General features: G+C 44.1%; 2 protein-coding genes across 2 annotated transcripts in view; one reads left to right on the top strand and one right to left on the bottom strand.

Annotated features, from left to right (window-relative positions):
- Window positions 1-15,065, bottom strand: part of LOC138165398 (dual specificity testis-specific protein kinase 2-like) — a 147,210-nt gene extending 132,145 nt beyond the window's left edge. The window contains exon 1 of the mRNA XM_069093700.1: window positions 14,787-15,065. The gene's annotated coding sequence lies outside the window, so the exon portion shown is untranslated. The remainder of the gene's footprint in view (window positions 1-14,786) is intronic.
- Window positions 1-17,000, top strand: part of LOC138165397 (nuclear autoantigenic sperm protein-like) — a 131,932-nt gene that overhangs the window by 9,007 nt on the left and 105,925 nt on the right. The gene's annotated exons all lie outside the window — the stretch shown is intronic.

The raw sequence follows: 17,000 nt of genomic DNA, 5'->3' as shown, positions 1-17,000 counted from the left end.
TTAGAATGGACCAAAGAGAAGCCAATGAGACAAGATATATTTAAACAAAGTAAAAAGAGTGAAAAAAATATATAAGAAAATGTAGGACAGCTCATAGGGAAAAAAAAAAACCACCACCTGGAAAACAGATCAAGGAGAAAAAAAAAATTTAAGAATCATTGGACTACCTGAAAGCTATAAACCACGTCCCCCACAAAAAAAAAAAAAATGAAAGGGCCTAAACATTATGTTTCAAGAAATCTTATTACCTCATTTGATCCTCACAACAACTATGGAAGGCAGGTGCTATTACTGTCCCCATTTTACAAATGAGGAAACTGATTCAAACAGATGTTTAAATGACTTGCCCAGGGTCACACAACTAGAGTATAAGGACACATCTGAACTCAGGTCTTCCTGACTCAGTACTCTATCTATTATGCCAAGAATCAAGAATTTGTTCTCCCTAACTACAAATATTTTTTTGCTTTGTTTTGTTTTTCTTGCTGTTTTTCAGGAGAAGATGTAGGAGAGAGAATAGAGAAATGAAAATAAAATAAAATTCAATTTTAAAAATAAATCAAAATGATGAAAATACTATCCTCATCCAGAGAAAGAATTATGGAATCTTAACACAGATCAAAGCATACTTTTTTTATTTTTTTTTTTTTTTTTGGGGGGGGGGGGGTTGTGGTTTTTCCCTTTTGTTCTGTTTCTTTCACAATGTGACTAATGTGGAAATATGTTTAACATGATTGCACATGTATAACCTAAGAATGAATAAATAAATTGAAAGAGTCTAACAATCACCTCCTGAAAGTAAACCCAAAATGAAAACTCCCAGGATCATTATAACCAAAATCCAGAGCTTCCAAGCCAAAGTAAAAATACGTCAAGCTGCCAGAAAAAAAAAAAACTCAAGTACTGAAGAGCCAGTCAGGACTATACATGGTTTAGGTACCATTATAAAGGAGCAGAAAGTTTGGAATGTGTTATTCCAGAAAGCAAAGGTTGAAGACCTAGAGCCAAGAATAAATGACCCAGAAAAACTATATAATCCTACAGCAGGAAAAATGAAATATCAGAATTCCAAGCATTTCTGATAAAAAGGTCAGAGCTACATAGAAACTCTGAAGTACAAACACAGAAGTCAAAAGAAACATAAGAAGATAAACACTAACAATGATTAAGGACCGAATAAGGATAAACTGCTTATAATCTAACATGGGGAAATGATATATGTGTCCCCTCTGAACCCCATCATCATCAAGAATTACAAAGGGAGTCCAAAGACCTGGCCATGGTTCTCTTAAGTCTTAATAATCTTTTAAAAAAGAATGGAAAGGGAAGAGAAAAGGAATATACTGCAAAGAGAGAAGGGAAGGTTAGGGGAAATTACCTCATATAATCAGGTTCCACAGGTAGCAGTTTACAAAAAAAATGAGGAAATCAGGTGGGGGGGAGCAGCTGACACTTCAACTTCATGCTTATCTGAATAGGTCATAGAACAGAATCCCTCCCCCCACACACACACACAAAGTTAGGTACAAAACAGGGACATAAAAGGAAAAGAGGAAGCAGAATTAAATGTAAAGATTACAGCAGGGATTAGTCCTAAGCAAAACAAACTAAGTAGTTAGGTGATGCAGTGGATAGAGTGTCAGGCCTGGAGTCAGGAAGACTCCTCTTCATGAGGTCAAATTCAGCCTCAGATACTTACTAGCTGTGTGACCCTGGGCAAGTCCCTTAACTCTGTTTGCCTCAGTTCATCTGTAAAATGAGCTGACGAAGGAGATGGCAATCACGCCAAGAAAACTCCAAATGGGGTCACGAAGAGAAGGATACGACTGGAAACAACTAGACAACAAAATGTCTTCTGACTCCTTCTAAGATAATTCGATCAGAACTACTTCAGTTTTCTAGTATGGTGCTGGTAGACTGTCCAGGTTTCATAGGCATTCAACAATGAGGTCAACACAACAGTTCTGTAGATCTTAAGCTCAGTATATGCAACCTGACATCTCTTCTCTCCCATACTTTCTTTCAGAGACTTCCAAAGGCTGAACTAGCTCTGGCAATGCATGCATCAACCTCATCATTTATGTGGACATTCCTAGAAAGCACACTGCCAAGATAAGTGAACTTCTCTGCAGCATTCAAAATTTCTCCATTTGCTGTAACCAATAGTTCCACGCATGGATGGTGTGGTGCTAGCCAGTGGAGAACCTCTGTTTTCTTGGTGTTGATTGTCAGGCCAAAATTAGCACAAGCAGCAGAGAACTGGTCCATACTCTGGTGCATCTCAGCCTCAGAAGCTGCACTGAGTGCACAAACTTCTGGGAACAAAAAGTTGTGCACCAACTCTCTCCACTTTAGTCTCAACCTTTTCAAGTTAAACAGTTTACCACCAGTGTGGTAGCGGACCTTGATGCCATTTTTTTGTCCTCTTTGAAGGAGTATGCATTGCTCAAAACATTATGCTAAAAAGCATGGAATGAATGTTGAAAACTAAAAATAAATATTTTTTTTTTTAAATAAAAAGCATGGAAGCCAGCACACAGCTCCACTTCACTCCACTGGTGAATGGGAACACGTGAAAGCACCATCCTTTTTCCAGAACCTGTGCAAGCATGTCATAATGAAACTAGCATACAATACTAATGAACTCCTCCAGGCAACCAAATTCCACCACAATCTTCCACGAGCCCTCATGACAGTATCAAAGGCCACAGTCATTACCACAAACACTGTAGACATGCCTCTGTTCTGCTCCTGGCATTTCTTCTGGAGTTGTTGAGCAACATACACCATGTAGACGATTCCTAAGTCTTTTTTTTTTTGCCTTTTGGAGGGCAATTGGGGTTAAGTAAATTGCCCAAGGGGCGGCCAGGTAGCACAGAGAGTAAGAGCACCAGCTCCAGTGTTGGGATGACCTGGAGATCGAATCCCAGGCTCAGACACTTAGCACCCACCCAGAAACACCTGGCCATGTAACCTTGAGCAAGTTACTTAACCCCCATTGCTTAGGGGTGGCCAGGTGGCTCAGCGAGTAAGAGCACCGGCTCCAGTGTCAGGATGACCTGGATCAAATCCAGGCTCAGATACTCAGCACCACACCCAGAAATAACTGGCCGTGTAACCTTGAGCAAGTTTACTTAACCCCGATTGCTTTAAAAAAAAAAAAAAGTAACTTGCCCAAGGTTACACGACTAGTTTTTTTGTGTGGGTGTTAAATGTCTGAGGCCGGAACCGAACTAGGGTCCTCCTGACTCTGGGGCGGGCGCTTTTACTCACTGAGTCACCTAGGCGCCCCCCTAAGTCTTTTCTAAAGCCATATTGGCTCTTGGGGAGATAATCACCTTCCAGGTGAAGATCAGCCAATGAAGGAGGTCTCTGACAATAATCTTTCCAGTGATGACTAAGAGAGATTGTCTCTCTCTTCCTCCCCTCCCCTGCCCCAACCCCATGATTGTCACAGACCATCCTGTTTCCTTTTCCTTTATACAGAAGGACAATGTGGAGACATCCTTGATCTCCACCAAGCACTCTGCCAGATGAGAGGGGCCCAATGGCATTTGCAACCTCTTCTTCAGCTGGAAGTTCAGAGGTATTCAGTCAATGGCTTCAGCCTTGTTTGATGAGTCTGCTAAGAACACTGTGGAGTGTTGGACCCATCTCTGGAGGGAGGCTTATGTCCTCATCAGCACTGAAATACCTGAGATGCACCATAGGCCTTTGGCCCATAGACAGTCTTCAGGGCATTGTAGAAGTGCTTTGGATTGTTGCTATCAGTATAAAACTGAATCTCATCTGCCTTTTTACTGAGCCAAGAATTCTGCATCTCTCTGAGCTTCACCTGCACTTTACTTTTATTGGAGTTAAATGCTGCCTTTTTTAGAGTTGGACAAACTATCCTGCTGGTTAACCTGGTGTTCTCGTTTTTCATTTAGCAGCTTCTAAATTTTCCCATTGTTTTCATCAAATCAATCCTGATGTTTGCAAGTGTTCTGGCCCAGATGAGCAATGCAATGCTGTACACTCTGAATGCTGCCCACGCCTTTTCTGCTGCATTGTTGTTAGCTGCACGCTGACTCAGCTTTCCCTCCAGGTCAACAATAAATTGTTCACACATGGAGATGGTATATGAGGACAGATTAAAGGAATCAGGTATGTCTGGCCTAAAGAAGAGAAGGCTCAGGGGAGGCATGTTGGTCTGATGGTCTGTCATGTGAAAGGGGGATTCAATTTGTTCTGGTCTGATGGTCTGTCATGTGAAAGGGGTATTCAATTTTTTCTATCTGGTCTCAGAAGGCAAAACCAGGAGCAATGATTGGAGGCTGCAAAGAGGAAACTTTAGGCTTGATGTCAGAAAAGTCTTTCTAATGATTAGGGCTGTATAAGTATAAAACACTCCATATCAAGAGGGAGTGGGTTCCTGCTCCTTAGGGGTCTCCAAGAAGGGACTCAATGGTCACTTGTCAGATATAATCTAGTGGCGATGTCCTCAGATACAGGCTGAAGAAATGGCTGCTGAGGTCCCTTCCAGCTCTCAAATCCTGTGATTCTGTGAGACCACCAAGAAAGCAGAGAAAGAAGAGGGTCTAAGACAGAGCCCTAAGAGTAGCATGTGGATAATGACTATGCAAAGGAGACTGGGAAAGATCAATCAGGAAGAGAATCGCTATCATAACCGAAGAGCATCATCATGAAAACCCAGGGAGGAGAGAATATAGAGAAGGAAGAGGGAAACAACAGAAAAGGACAAGAAACGCGGATGGTGAAAAGGCCATTGGATTTGGCCTCCCTGACAGTGGTCACATCCCTTTCCCACTCACTACAAAGCACCCAGTTTCCCAAGTAGACAGTTCTAGCTGCACACACCTCCTTATTGATCGTGGTAGAACTTCCAGGGTAACCTCTCCCCAGTAATCCCACTTCTACCCTCTGGAGCCACCAAATAAAGAAGGCTTCATTTTTTTATCTGACTGTCCTTCACTTGTTTGAAGACAGCAGTTATAGCTGCCCTTAGTTTTCTCTTCTTCAGATTAAATATCCCTAATTCCTACCTTCAAATGTCATGTGATATTATATGAGTTGGACGGTCTCTAAGATTCTTTTCAATTATGAAATTTCCCATTTCAACAAAAGTGAACAGGTTGGTAAAATAATTTTGCCCCTTATCCCTCCAGAGCTTGTGGAGGTTTCCCATAACCCAAGTCTGACTCTGTGCCATAAGCAAAGGTAAATCTCCCAGTTTTGCTCTTGACCCGTGATTGAACTCCCCCAGTTAGAAATAGCTGTGTCCTCAGTATCCCATTCTAAGGAAGGGCCCACACCAGCCACAGACCTAGGAGGGAACCTTCTTCCTCTTCCCTCCCACCTTTTCACTTCCCTTTTATGCATTACCTTCTCCATTAGAACAGAAGCTCCTCAGGAGCAGGGACTCTTTCTCTGAGCTCCATGATGGGCACAGAATAGACACTTAATAAATACTCACTGCCTTGCCTTGAAACAAGGATGTTTGACCTGGAGTAGAGAAGATCCAAGGGAGCAATGAAAGCTGACATGTGGAAAAGGGATCAGGCTCCCAAGCTGATACAATAAGTCTTTGTTGAGGACCTATGGGGCGAAGTTCTGGGGACAAGGCAAGAAAAAGCAGTCCTCCAGTCCTCCTCAAGGAGCTTGCATTCCAGCGAAAGAGAAATGCTTAAGGATGTAACTTGACAGTTTGAAACAACTAGGGTGATCAGCAAAGTCTTCCAATAGGAAATACTCTGTGAGCTTAGCCTTGCAGGAAGCTAGAGATTCTAAGGAGGATGTACCTTCCAGACTTGAGGTGGAAAGGTGGGACAAGAGAGGGCAGGTAGCCCACGCAAAGGCACAAGACTGGAGGACTTTGGCCAGAACAGGTATGAAACTAAAGCAAGGCAAACACTGGCATTCGATGATGTCAGTGTGAAGGTGGGCAAGCAGGAGGATAGCAAAAAAATGTTGGAAAATCGAGATCAGACTAACACTAATCAGGTAGAGGTACAGATTGGTCCAAATGTTCTAGAAAATAATATGGAATTATTTCAAGAAAGTGATTAAGTGATCTATACCCATTATCCCTGAGATTCCATTACTGGCATATACTAAATAGAGATCAAAGATTTCCTATTTACAGCAATACTTTTCTGGGTACAAGACTGGAAACAAAGGGGTTCCCACTGATATGGAAACGGCAGACAGGAACAGATGAGCAACAACTGGCTCCCAGCAGGGGGGTCATTTGTGTGTCTGTAATAGCTCCAATCTGACCTTTCAATAATTCAGTTCAAGCATTTATTAAACATCTGCTGGGGGCCAAATACAGGGCTAGGCAGAAGGGATACAAAGACAAGAAGAAGATAGCCCCTGCCCTCACTGGGAGGGGAATAATGAACTCATTTGATTATCATTTCATAAAAAGTAAAACTTGTATAAACATAAAGCCTCTGCTACAACAGGGCCAAAACACCCAGAAACTGCAACTACTTGAGATGAAATTGAGGAGAGCAACTGAAACATGCACAAGAAATCATGCTGAGGCAACACGATTCTGAAAGGATCGAGGGACTAATTTTACAGAAGTCTGGAAGAGAGGAAGGGATCAAACAGTTTCAAAAACGCATGCCAAGTGGCACCCAGAATATCAGTCAGTGGGATCCATCACTTAGACCTCTGTCTAAGAACACCTGCTCTAGGTATTTTGCCATTTCTGGGGTATCATTTCACACTCCTCATGACTAGGCGGCCTCCGTGTCCAATTATGCATTTCTTCTGAAGGCTCTATATATTTGTCAAAGGCACCCTTAATGGAAATATGGCAAAGATTCCCCCAGCAACCTTTTACAGTAGGCCATATCCTCACAGTCAGACAACTGAACAAATGGTGCAAAGGACACAAGATCACAATGCACTGAGTTGTTGTTGTGTGTATAAAAAAGCATTTGACTCCATAAAGCAAAACACAGCATTCAAGGCTCTGTTTTTACAAGGTATCTTGCAAATTTAAGCTCACACAAAGAACAAAAGGCAGTACAATTCAGCAAATTACAGGGCTATTTAGTAGGAAGAACCCTGACACTAAAGTCAGAGACCCTGAGCTCAAATTCCACCTCTAAAACTCACTGGGCACCTTCAGTCAAGTCACTGAATCTCCTTGGGCTTCAGTTTCCTTATCTGTCAAATGAAGAGACTAATTTAGATGGCCACTGAGGTCCATTCCAATTCTAGTGTTATGATCCTATGATTTCTTAATAGAAGCACTTGAGGTAATTTTGTTCAATCATCCTCTGTCAATGTTAGGTGAAGTTTAAGACAAAGAGCCATGCTCACCAAAGGTGTGCACTACTGTTCTGGAGGATGTCCTAAGCATATTTCAAATAGAAGAAGGATTCCCAAGAAGTGACAAAGTTTTTCAAATGTTCTTGTCTGTCAGTGACACTGTACTGATTGCTTAAAAACCAAGAATATTATAGAATCTCCTAAATGAGATCCCTAAACACTAAGAAGGAATTTGAATAAAAATCCACAAAGGAAAAAAAAAGATGGATAAAAAAACCTCCAATAATGAGTCTATGACATGCAGCTGCATGGGTATTCCATTGACTTAAGTCAATCACGTCATCCTACTTTGGATGAGCAATGAGCTGGGTCCAGGACTGGATAGAATGGGCTGGATCAAATTTGAAAAAGTTCATTGAGGGGTGGCTAGGTGGTGCAGTGAATAGAGCACCGGCCCTGGAGTCAGGAAGACCTGAGTTCAAATTCAGCCTCAGACACATAACACAAAAACTGTGTGACCTTGGGCAAGTCACTTAACCCCAATTGCCCTACCTTCCCCCCTTCAAAAAAAAACAAAGTTCACTGAAAGTCAATATCCCAAGTGGCTCCTGATACAAAAACCCATCTTTTTAACACCAGCATTCTAGTGACGATGATACAGTTGTGCTTCATAAAACAATTTCCACTCACAATAAAAACTGCAAGTGACCAATGGACAGATGGTTGATTTACATAGGCTGTAAGCACATCACCAACTGCTGAACTCAAGCAGTACAAAAGATATTTTTTCATTTTGTCTGAAGTGTAATTTCACAAGTAGGGAGTTCCTGGGTGAGGAAGCACCCTGGGGGGGGGGGGGGGGGGGGGGGTAGGGAGGGGAGGAACCACTAAGAAATTAAGAGACTTGCTCTGGGACACAGCCATTACATGTCAGAGCAGAATTTTAACCCAGGTCAACCTAAGAGGACAACTCTCTCCACTACCGTTTCTCCTGGCATAAAAGATGCCATTCAAGAAATGTGTGATTGAAAGAGAGGGTGACCCAGTCCTGTGTCTCACAGATAACACACAGAAGGCACTGGAGTTCTCATTCTCCAGCTTCTTACAGGTTCACTCTTGATCTACAATTCTGGGAACAACTATCTGGAATCCTTGGGGATATTCTGGAAGTTATTATCAAACACCTGGAAACTAGACATTCCCATGGTCATGGATCCTGAGAATCTAAGAGAGGATAACAACATCCTCCTTACACACATAGTGAAAAGTGTTAAATGGCACCCAAGAAATGGCAAAAGACCTAGAGCAGATATTCTTAACCAGGGGTCTGAGAACTTGTTTTTTATATCAATATTCTTATTACTGTATTCCAATATTCCAATTATATCTGGTTTCCTCTGAAATCCCATGTGTCTTATTTTATGCATTTGAAACCATGATTCTGAAAAGCGGCTTCTCCAGACTAAGTGCCCAAAGTGGGGCGGGGGGAACAACGACAAACAGTAAAGCATCTTTCCCTGCCTTTGAGAAGTCTCCCAGTGCTTTGGGCAGTTCACTATGGAGGATTATGGGAGAAGGTGGACAAGAATAGCACAAAATGAGAAAGCAGGAATAAGCTGCAGTTTGCCCCATAGTAACAAAGGACCCATAAAGATCAATTAATCAAGTTTTATCTCCCTACAGAGACGGTAAATTCCTTCCTGAAGGAATTGTCAAAAGCCCCCAGTAGGTGCCCAATATATATTTGCTAATTAATTTATGTATAAATGAACTAGGGGCCAGCCTGGCAAAGGAAACCGAGAGCTGCCCTTGGGTTCAGGACAAAATGGCTTCAAGTTCTGCTTCTGACACATCATGTTAAAAGTTTTTTTTTTCCAATTACATGTATAGACAATTTTTAACATTCATTTTTTTACATTTGAGTTCCAAATTCTCTCCCTCCCTTCCCTCCCTGAAACAAGCAATTTGATAGAGGTCATACACTTCTGACATGTAATAGCTACATGACCATGGATGACAAGTGCATGATATGTACGACAGACATTCTCTACTTCGATTAAATAACATGCAGGTCTACACTAAAAAAAAGGGGGGGGGAAGGAGGAGGGGGGAAAATACTAGGTATTTGACTAAGAATAAATAGGAAAGGGGGCAGCCAGGTGGCTCAGCAAGTAAGAGCACCGGCTCCAGTGTTGGGATGACCTGGATCGAATCTCGGGCTCAGATACTCAGCACCACACCCAGAAATAACTGGCCGGGTAACCTTGAGCAAGTTACTTAACCCCGATTGCTTAAAAAAAAAAAAAGAATAAATAGGAAAGAATTTATCTTAATGATAATATAAAAAATCAGTAGTAACATATAATCAGTTTAAGCGTAAAAAAGAGGGGCAGCTAGGTAGTGCAGTGAATAGAGCACCAGCCCTGGAATCAGGAGGACCTGAGTTCAAATCTGGCCTCAGACACTTGACACACTTACTAGCCATGTGACTTTGGGCAAGTCACTTAACCCCAATTGCCCTCCAAAAAGCAAAAAAAAAAAAAAGAGTAAAGAAGAATTGGGGCAGCAAGGTGGCACAGTGAATAGAACACCAGCCCTGGAGTCAGGAGGACCTGAGTTCAAATCCGGCTTCAGACATTTAACACTTGCTAGTTATGTGACCTTGGGCAAGTCAACCCCAATTACCCTGCCTTCCCCCCTCCAAAAAGGAAAAAAAAGAGAGTAAAGAAGAATCAACTAACCATTAAGTATTTATTAAGTAACTAACATGTGTTAGGCACTGTGCTAAGCACTGGAGATACAAAGACTTTGTAATAGATAGTCCCTGGCCTCAAGGAGCTTGCAGTCTAAGGAAGGAGACAATATGAAAACAAATCTATACAAATCAAGCATATTCAGGATAACTAGGAAATAATTAAAAGAAAAAAGGAATAAATATGACACTAAAATTCTATACTTGGAGATCAGGTAAAATGAACTAGTATCAGAGAAGTTGAACCACTTACTTATAGCATACTAAAAATTATTTTGAAGTCCTAATGAGCATATAAAATGGCACAGCTAGGTGGAGCAGTGGATAGAGCCCTTGGCCTGGAGTCAGTTTCAAATCCACTCTCATTTACTAGCTGTGTGACTACAGTCAAGTCGTTTAATAAACTGTCTGCCTCAGGTGCCTAATCTATAAAAGGAAGATAACAATAGTACCCACTTCCCAAAGTTGTAGTGAGGATAAAATGAGAGATGTGAAAAGTGTTCTGCAAACCTTAAGATGCTACATAAATGCTAGCTATTCTTTCTTTTGTCCAGCGCACAAAAGGGACTAAATTGCTTTGATATAATACTTCACCAACTGGTCTCTGATACATGGGAGAGAAGATAAAGAATGCTGTTTCTAGGCTATAAATTTTATAGACTGTAATCTAAGAGAAATTGGATGGTTCAATAATTAAGTAGTCACTTCATTAAACTCATTGTTTAACCCTATTTGCCATCAATAAACAAAATGCCCAAAGCCCAGGCCATTGAGAAAGCAGAGAGAAATAACTCCTAGAGTCGCTGGGGGAGATCTTTAGCAAGGGGACAAATAACTTGGTAATGAAATGTGAGCTGAAATAGTTAAGTCTACTCAGTATTCAAAAGTAACAAAATGAATGTAAATGAGGCCACAATTTTTTTTGAAATGGGGTTTGCAGGCTGAGTCATGAAATTCTTCAAATCGATATCTCTCTTGAGGTGTTAAACTGACTCATCATATATTGTAACATATTGTACATTCCTGGAGAAACACTATAAAAGTATATAATGCTGACAGTGAGGAATCTAAGAAATGTTTACTAGAATATGAAATGAGGAAGAGATTTATTCCTAAGTGCTCATTCTGCTGATTTGTCATTTTTCCAGTTCACCAGAAGATTAACAAAGCAGTTTCACTCTGCCACTGGTTTATTTTTTTTTCCCCTAGACAGCTTGAAGGTCAATGGATTTTTTATTTTCTCTGTGTGCCAGGGAAATCAGATTAAAGCCACAGGGATTCATACATTTTCTCTATGAGAAACTCTACCAAAGCTCAAACTTCCCACTAGTTACTACAAAACTGGGCAAAGCTACATCCCAACATGCATTGCATATCCACGTGTGTAAGGCATCTCTCCTTTTTTAGAAAAAAAAATAAGCTGTCACTTTTACAGTCAAAGATCAAAGAACTTGCTAGAGATGGAGAGTTAAGGCAGACTAAAGCATGTTCTTCTGTTAGACACACACAGGAGCACAGCAATAAGATCTTCAAATTCAAAACTGTTCCAGGATTCCCACAATTCCAGGCTTTGAAAGATTCTGTGTCCAAAGCAAAAATTATCCACAAGGTCACACTATCCATCGTTGGTGGCCATGTTATCAGCTGCTTTACAAATGCGTTCACCCAGTTATCAAGCATTTTAAAATAGGAGCACAGAGAATGAAATGCATGAGTCTCTCTTTTTAAAAACCTCTCTTAGTTTTCCATGTCATAAAAAGTTCTTCCATGCCATCCTGGAATTAGTAGCTTTGTTGGCTTTGGAAGAGAAAGATGACAAGAACTCATTCTAGGAAAGAAGAAAGAGCTAATAAAAGTTTGTTGTCCAGTCATTTTCTAGTTGTGTCCAACTCTTTGTGACCCCATTTGGGGTTTTCTTGGCAGAGATACTGGAGGGGTTTGCCATTTCCTTCTTTAGCTCATTTTACAGATGAGGAACTGAGGCCAACAAGGCTAAGTGACTTGTTCAGAGTCACTCAGCTAGTAAGTGTCTGGGGCAGATTTCAACTCTGGAAGATGAATCTTCCCTACTCCAGGATTGGGGTTCAATTCAATGCACAACCTTGCCACGCCAAAAACACTTTACAGAACTGTTTATGGTTTTCCATGTACTTTTATCTAATATAACTCATTCGGGAGTAACGTATGGCCCATAGGGCACAGGTCATCGATCTCCATTTTACAAACTAAGGGACTGCAGTTCAGAGATCAGATGAATTGCATCTGATTGTGTGCATACTGGCACACAACAGGAAACAGGTGCCCAAGTCTAACTACTAGTCTAGAACTCTTTCCACTCCACATCTGACAGCATCTCAGGCACCTTAAGGGAAGGAAGGATCAACACTGTTGCAAGGAAGCTTTCCCTCACAGCTGAACCACAGTACCCTGTGAATACTAGGCAGAAACCACACTACCTGAGAAGACATACACAGGGAGGACCACCAGGTAGATAACACGAAACTTGCAGCACCACTCACCCTGTCCTGCCTGGAAGAGAATAATATTCCTGTCCCAGCCTCCTTGAATTTCACAAACACCTAATAAGTTCCTGCTCTGTAGTAAGTGCTACCCTACACTAGACACTGGAAATGCCAGAGTCCCCATGAAAGCACTTATCTTGAGTTATAATCCAATGCAACATTAACCAAATGGCATATTACAAGGATATACTGTCTAAAAAACACTTTCCCACAGGAAAGCAGAGAAGATTCTTCTGTATCTATGTGAAACAAGTTCTAGACAATGCAAACACATCTAGGGACAAGACTTCTCTTTTTACATGACACTGAACCCAAAATCTTAATGGGGATCCTGAAGGTATGTCCATAGTTCCAGCACCTTCCTCCAATAGAAGTGAGTATCCTGGCAAGCAGCAAAGAGGCCCTGGTCATACTACCTAAATATGCCTAAGTCAGAAAAATGACAGGACATCACCTTTACACAGCATCTAGCTTTTAAAGACTGCAACAGAGATGCCCAGGCCCCTAGGCCAAGCCCAGCTTCTCAGCAAGGACTGCAGGAATCAGAGGAAAGAACAGGCACACTCTGACTCTGAGCCCCTTCTTCACAGGTGACTGAGCCCATATGATGCCAGGTGGCTAATATCAGCCCACATTGCTTTGGGACCAGCGATTCTCAGAGGGTATCTGTCCCACAGTCTATCTCTCCCACAGCCTCTTCAGGTAACCAGCTACTCAAGTACTGTGGGCTTCATTTTGCTTCCTCCCTGAAGGCCACTGTCTCAAAGTAAGGCCACCCACCACATGGTCCAGTTCAGGTGCTACCTCGTCTCCTTCAACAGACAAGAGATTTCTGCCTTTACAAGTTCCCTATCAGCTGTTGCCTTCACCCCCACCACACTCCATACTAGTTATCTGTGTATATTTCATCTCCCCTGCCCGAATTGGCTCCTTCAGACAAATGGCTTGGCCCATTTTGCATGTAGGTATGACCCAGGATCAGCAGTCTTTTATAGAGTAGCTAGAAGAATTCAATTAAACAAGATCCCCTAAGGGGCCACAGTTGAAAAAGGGAATCTCTCCCTCAAATATCTGGGTGGAAAGCAGGCCTAAGGGAGGGAGATGCAGTTCAGAAAGCAAAATCTCCAGAGAAAAGGCAGAGGATCTAGGAATCATGGAAATGGAAGGATGAGAATGCCTGGGGTGGGAATTCTAAGAGGACTGGAGGGGTGGGAGAAGAACTCTTCGGCAAATGCTTCCTAATGGGCAGCATCCTGAGAATGGGGAAACACAAGTGAGATTCCAGATCTAAAAAGAAAGAGATGGGTAACCCAGAGAACAGGCAGGGAACTCCTACCCCAAGGGTGTAAGGAAAGCCAAGGGGTCTCCCAAAGATGCCCTAGGGGAGGTAAAGGGCCTTGGGGACAGAAAGGGACACCCTTGGATGAACGGAAGGAGTTGGGGAGAAGGGGTAAGATAACGTGGCAATGGGGGGAAGTTCCTGAGGACTAAGGAGAGATGAAGGACTAAAGGAAGTTGCAGCATCAGTGAGGTTATGGGGGAGGAGAAGCTTTCAGATGAAAGAAAAGCAGAGAAAAGGTAAGAACTGGGGGAGGGGCAGGCCCCAGCAAGGTAGAGTGAGGAGAGCTGGAGGGAAAGGGGGTTGGGAGGAGGGAAGATCTGGGTGAGACGCATGGGGTCCCGGGGGAAGGGGGGCTCAGGTTAAGAGAGGAAGGACCCTGTGAGTGGGGGGGCAGGTCTCTGAAGGTTAGGGGAGCCCCTCGCCTCTTTAGTATTCAGGGCGTGCAAAGAGAGGGATCTGGGGAAGGGCGCAGCCAGGGTGGGGGGCGAGGGGGGAATCTCCGGCCCGAGCCCAGAGGGGGAGGGAAGGAGGCTCTAAGGGAGGGTGGAAGGTCGTGCTCCCCCCTCCCCCTCTCGTGAAGAAACTGAGGTGGGGGAGTTGTGGAGGGGGCGTGGCCTCAGGCAGCCCACCCCCGCAGGGGCGGGTCCTGAGGGGGAGGAGAGAGAACCCTAGGGGAGTGGCAAAGAGACACCCCCCCCCCCCCAAACACACACACACACTCGCCAGGGGAAAGAACCCGAGGGCGTGGCGTGGGAGGGGGCGTGGCCCTGACAAGAGGACCGCCCCCAGGGTAAGCCCTGAGGCAGGGAGGCCGTGGGGGCGGGGCTTGAGGGAAGGAGGGGCCTGAGGGGGGAGAAGGGGCGGGAGACCCTGGGCCGCTCACCTGAGGCCGCGGCGGGCCGGAGCGAGGCCTGACTGCTTGGGCGAAGGGCTCATAATCCTCAGCCCCCGGCCGTGGCGGCGGCGGCCCGGGTCCCTGGCACGGGCATTGGGGGCGCTGCGGGCCGAGAGGCAGAGGCCATGTCCCTGTCCCCGTCGCTATTCCTGTCCCCGGGGCCGGAGCCAGGCCGCTGCCCCTCCTGGGGCCGCGTCCTAGGGGCTCAGCAGCCGAGAAGTACTGAGGCGCCTTCCCCGCCGGCCACCGGGCTGAGAGGACGGGGGCGGGGCCTCGGCGCCGCCCCCCCCACCCCCCTCCCCCGCTCGCTCCCCTCCCCCGGGCTAGCCAACCCGCGGCTGTCCTCCTGGAGCCCGCACTCCGCATTGGTCCGTGTGCCCACGTGGTCCGAAGGGCCGAACGAGAAGACTTCAGAACCAATGAGCAACCGGGAACGCCAACTCCGACAGACTTCCAGACCAATAGGCAAGAAATTGAGGCATAAACAAAGGAGGCGGGGTGAGAAGTGACTGAAGAGCTCCGCATTCTCGGCCCCGCAGAACTCTCAAAGGGCGGGAGTAAACAGACAAGTAAACCAATAAACTTCGGGTAATCTATTGATTGATGTTTCTCAAGGCCAATTAGCGAAGCGGCGCGGGCAATACGATTTTCTACGGCTCTATTGAGTAAATTATTCAGGGAGCCCCAGGCTCTGGAGCGACCCTAAGTTACCTGGCACGCCCCAACCCAGGCGGTACGTGATGGACTTCCAGGCCCTTAGAATGAATGGATGGCAGAAAAGCGGTTACTGAGGGCTTTACTGTATGCCAAAACCTGTGCAGAGCAAGGGGTACCAAATACAAAAGTGCCCTCGAGGAGCCTCCTCTCAAACGGGTCAGACTTCCCACGTGGGGCAAGGGGCGTGGCTTGGAAGAGGCCACCGAGTTACAGGGAGGATGGGTGCAGTCATAGGGGACAGGATTGATCCAACCCAACCAGGAACAGTGTCCATGGTCCCATTACTGCCCAGCACAAAGGTTCTTCACCTTTCTTTGTGTCCTGTCACTGCAATCTGGTGAAACCTACTGACCTCCTCAAAATCATGTTTTTAGATACATAAAACACATGGGATTGCAAAAGAATTCAATTAAAAATAAATAAAATTTAAAAAATTTTCAAACAATCTCATGATTAAAAACCTTTGAACCAGAAACCAAGAAGACTTCAGTTCAGGTCCCACCTCTGACATACTGTCTGTGTCCCAGGGCAAGTTGCTTAACTTCTTGGTATTCTCCACCACTCTCTGTTAATTTCAGAGGTGTGTTGACCTGCCTTGGCAAAGGGATTTTCTTCATGTGGAAGTTCCTTGTACCAATGAAATCACAGGTGATCCAATCTCTGTCCTTATCCAGTCTTTATCCAAATGGTTCCAAAACCATATTGGGTGGCAAGACTGCTCTTGAGAAGATGGTCTGAGAATAGGGAGAGAGCTGGATGGATGTTTGAAGGTCACACAGTTCAATCTCTTCATTTTGTGAAGAGACCCAGAGACTTGTCCCAGGTTACAGCCAAATAGTTACTGCCAGAGTCTGGATTCAGACCCAGGTTTTCTGCCTAAGGTCATGCATCCAGCATCCTACCACATGTTGCTGACTTCCTTCCTATTGTTACCATAGTTAATAAAACATTACTAGTGTGATCTTCCTCACCCCCAACTCCAGGGCTTTGCTTTGTTTTCTCAATAGAGAGGACTCCGGAGAGAGAGGGTCATCCTCACAGAATTAGCAAGAAGGTCAGTATGGCTGAACCATAGACTGTATGAAGTATATGTAATAAGCCTGGCAAGTAGAAAGAAGTCAGAGTTTGTAATCCTGGAGGTGAGAGGTAGCCACTGGCGTTTATTGGGAGGGGGAGTTAACATGCTGTAATGTAATGCCAAGGAAAGGCAACTTCCCAAGGTTCAGAATACCAGCATAGGTGCTCTCCATTTTATTCAGTGACCAACCAAGAACAGAGAAGATCAAAACATGACATCATTCCAAATACAGCATTTACTAACTGTGATTAAATAATCTCCAAGGACTACCCCACCCCAGGACCTTCCAATCATTCAATCAATCACAAAGTCTCTGTTCTAAATACTTCTCCACCCCTAGGCTATACCTTAATTAAGTCCACCACAAAGCCCCTCTTCTCAAATGGAGATTAGTTTCCAAACATAAG

This window comes from Petaurus breviceps, unplaced genomic scaffold, assembly GCF_028583685.1.
Source record: "Petaurus breviceps papuanus isolate PSGF00001 unplaced genomic scaffold, PetGlider_PUasm1.0 208, whole genome shotgun sequence".
NCBI classification, from domain to species: Eukaryota; Metazoa; Chordata; class Mammalia; order Diprotodontia; family Petauridae; genus Petaurus; species Petaurus breviceps.
Note: the sequence above shows the minus strand (reverse complement) of the source record. Positions and strands in the feature narration are given on the sequence as shown.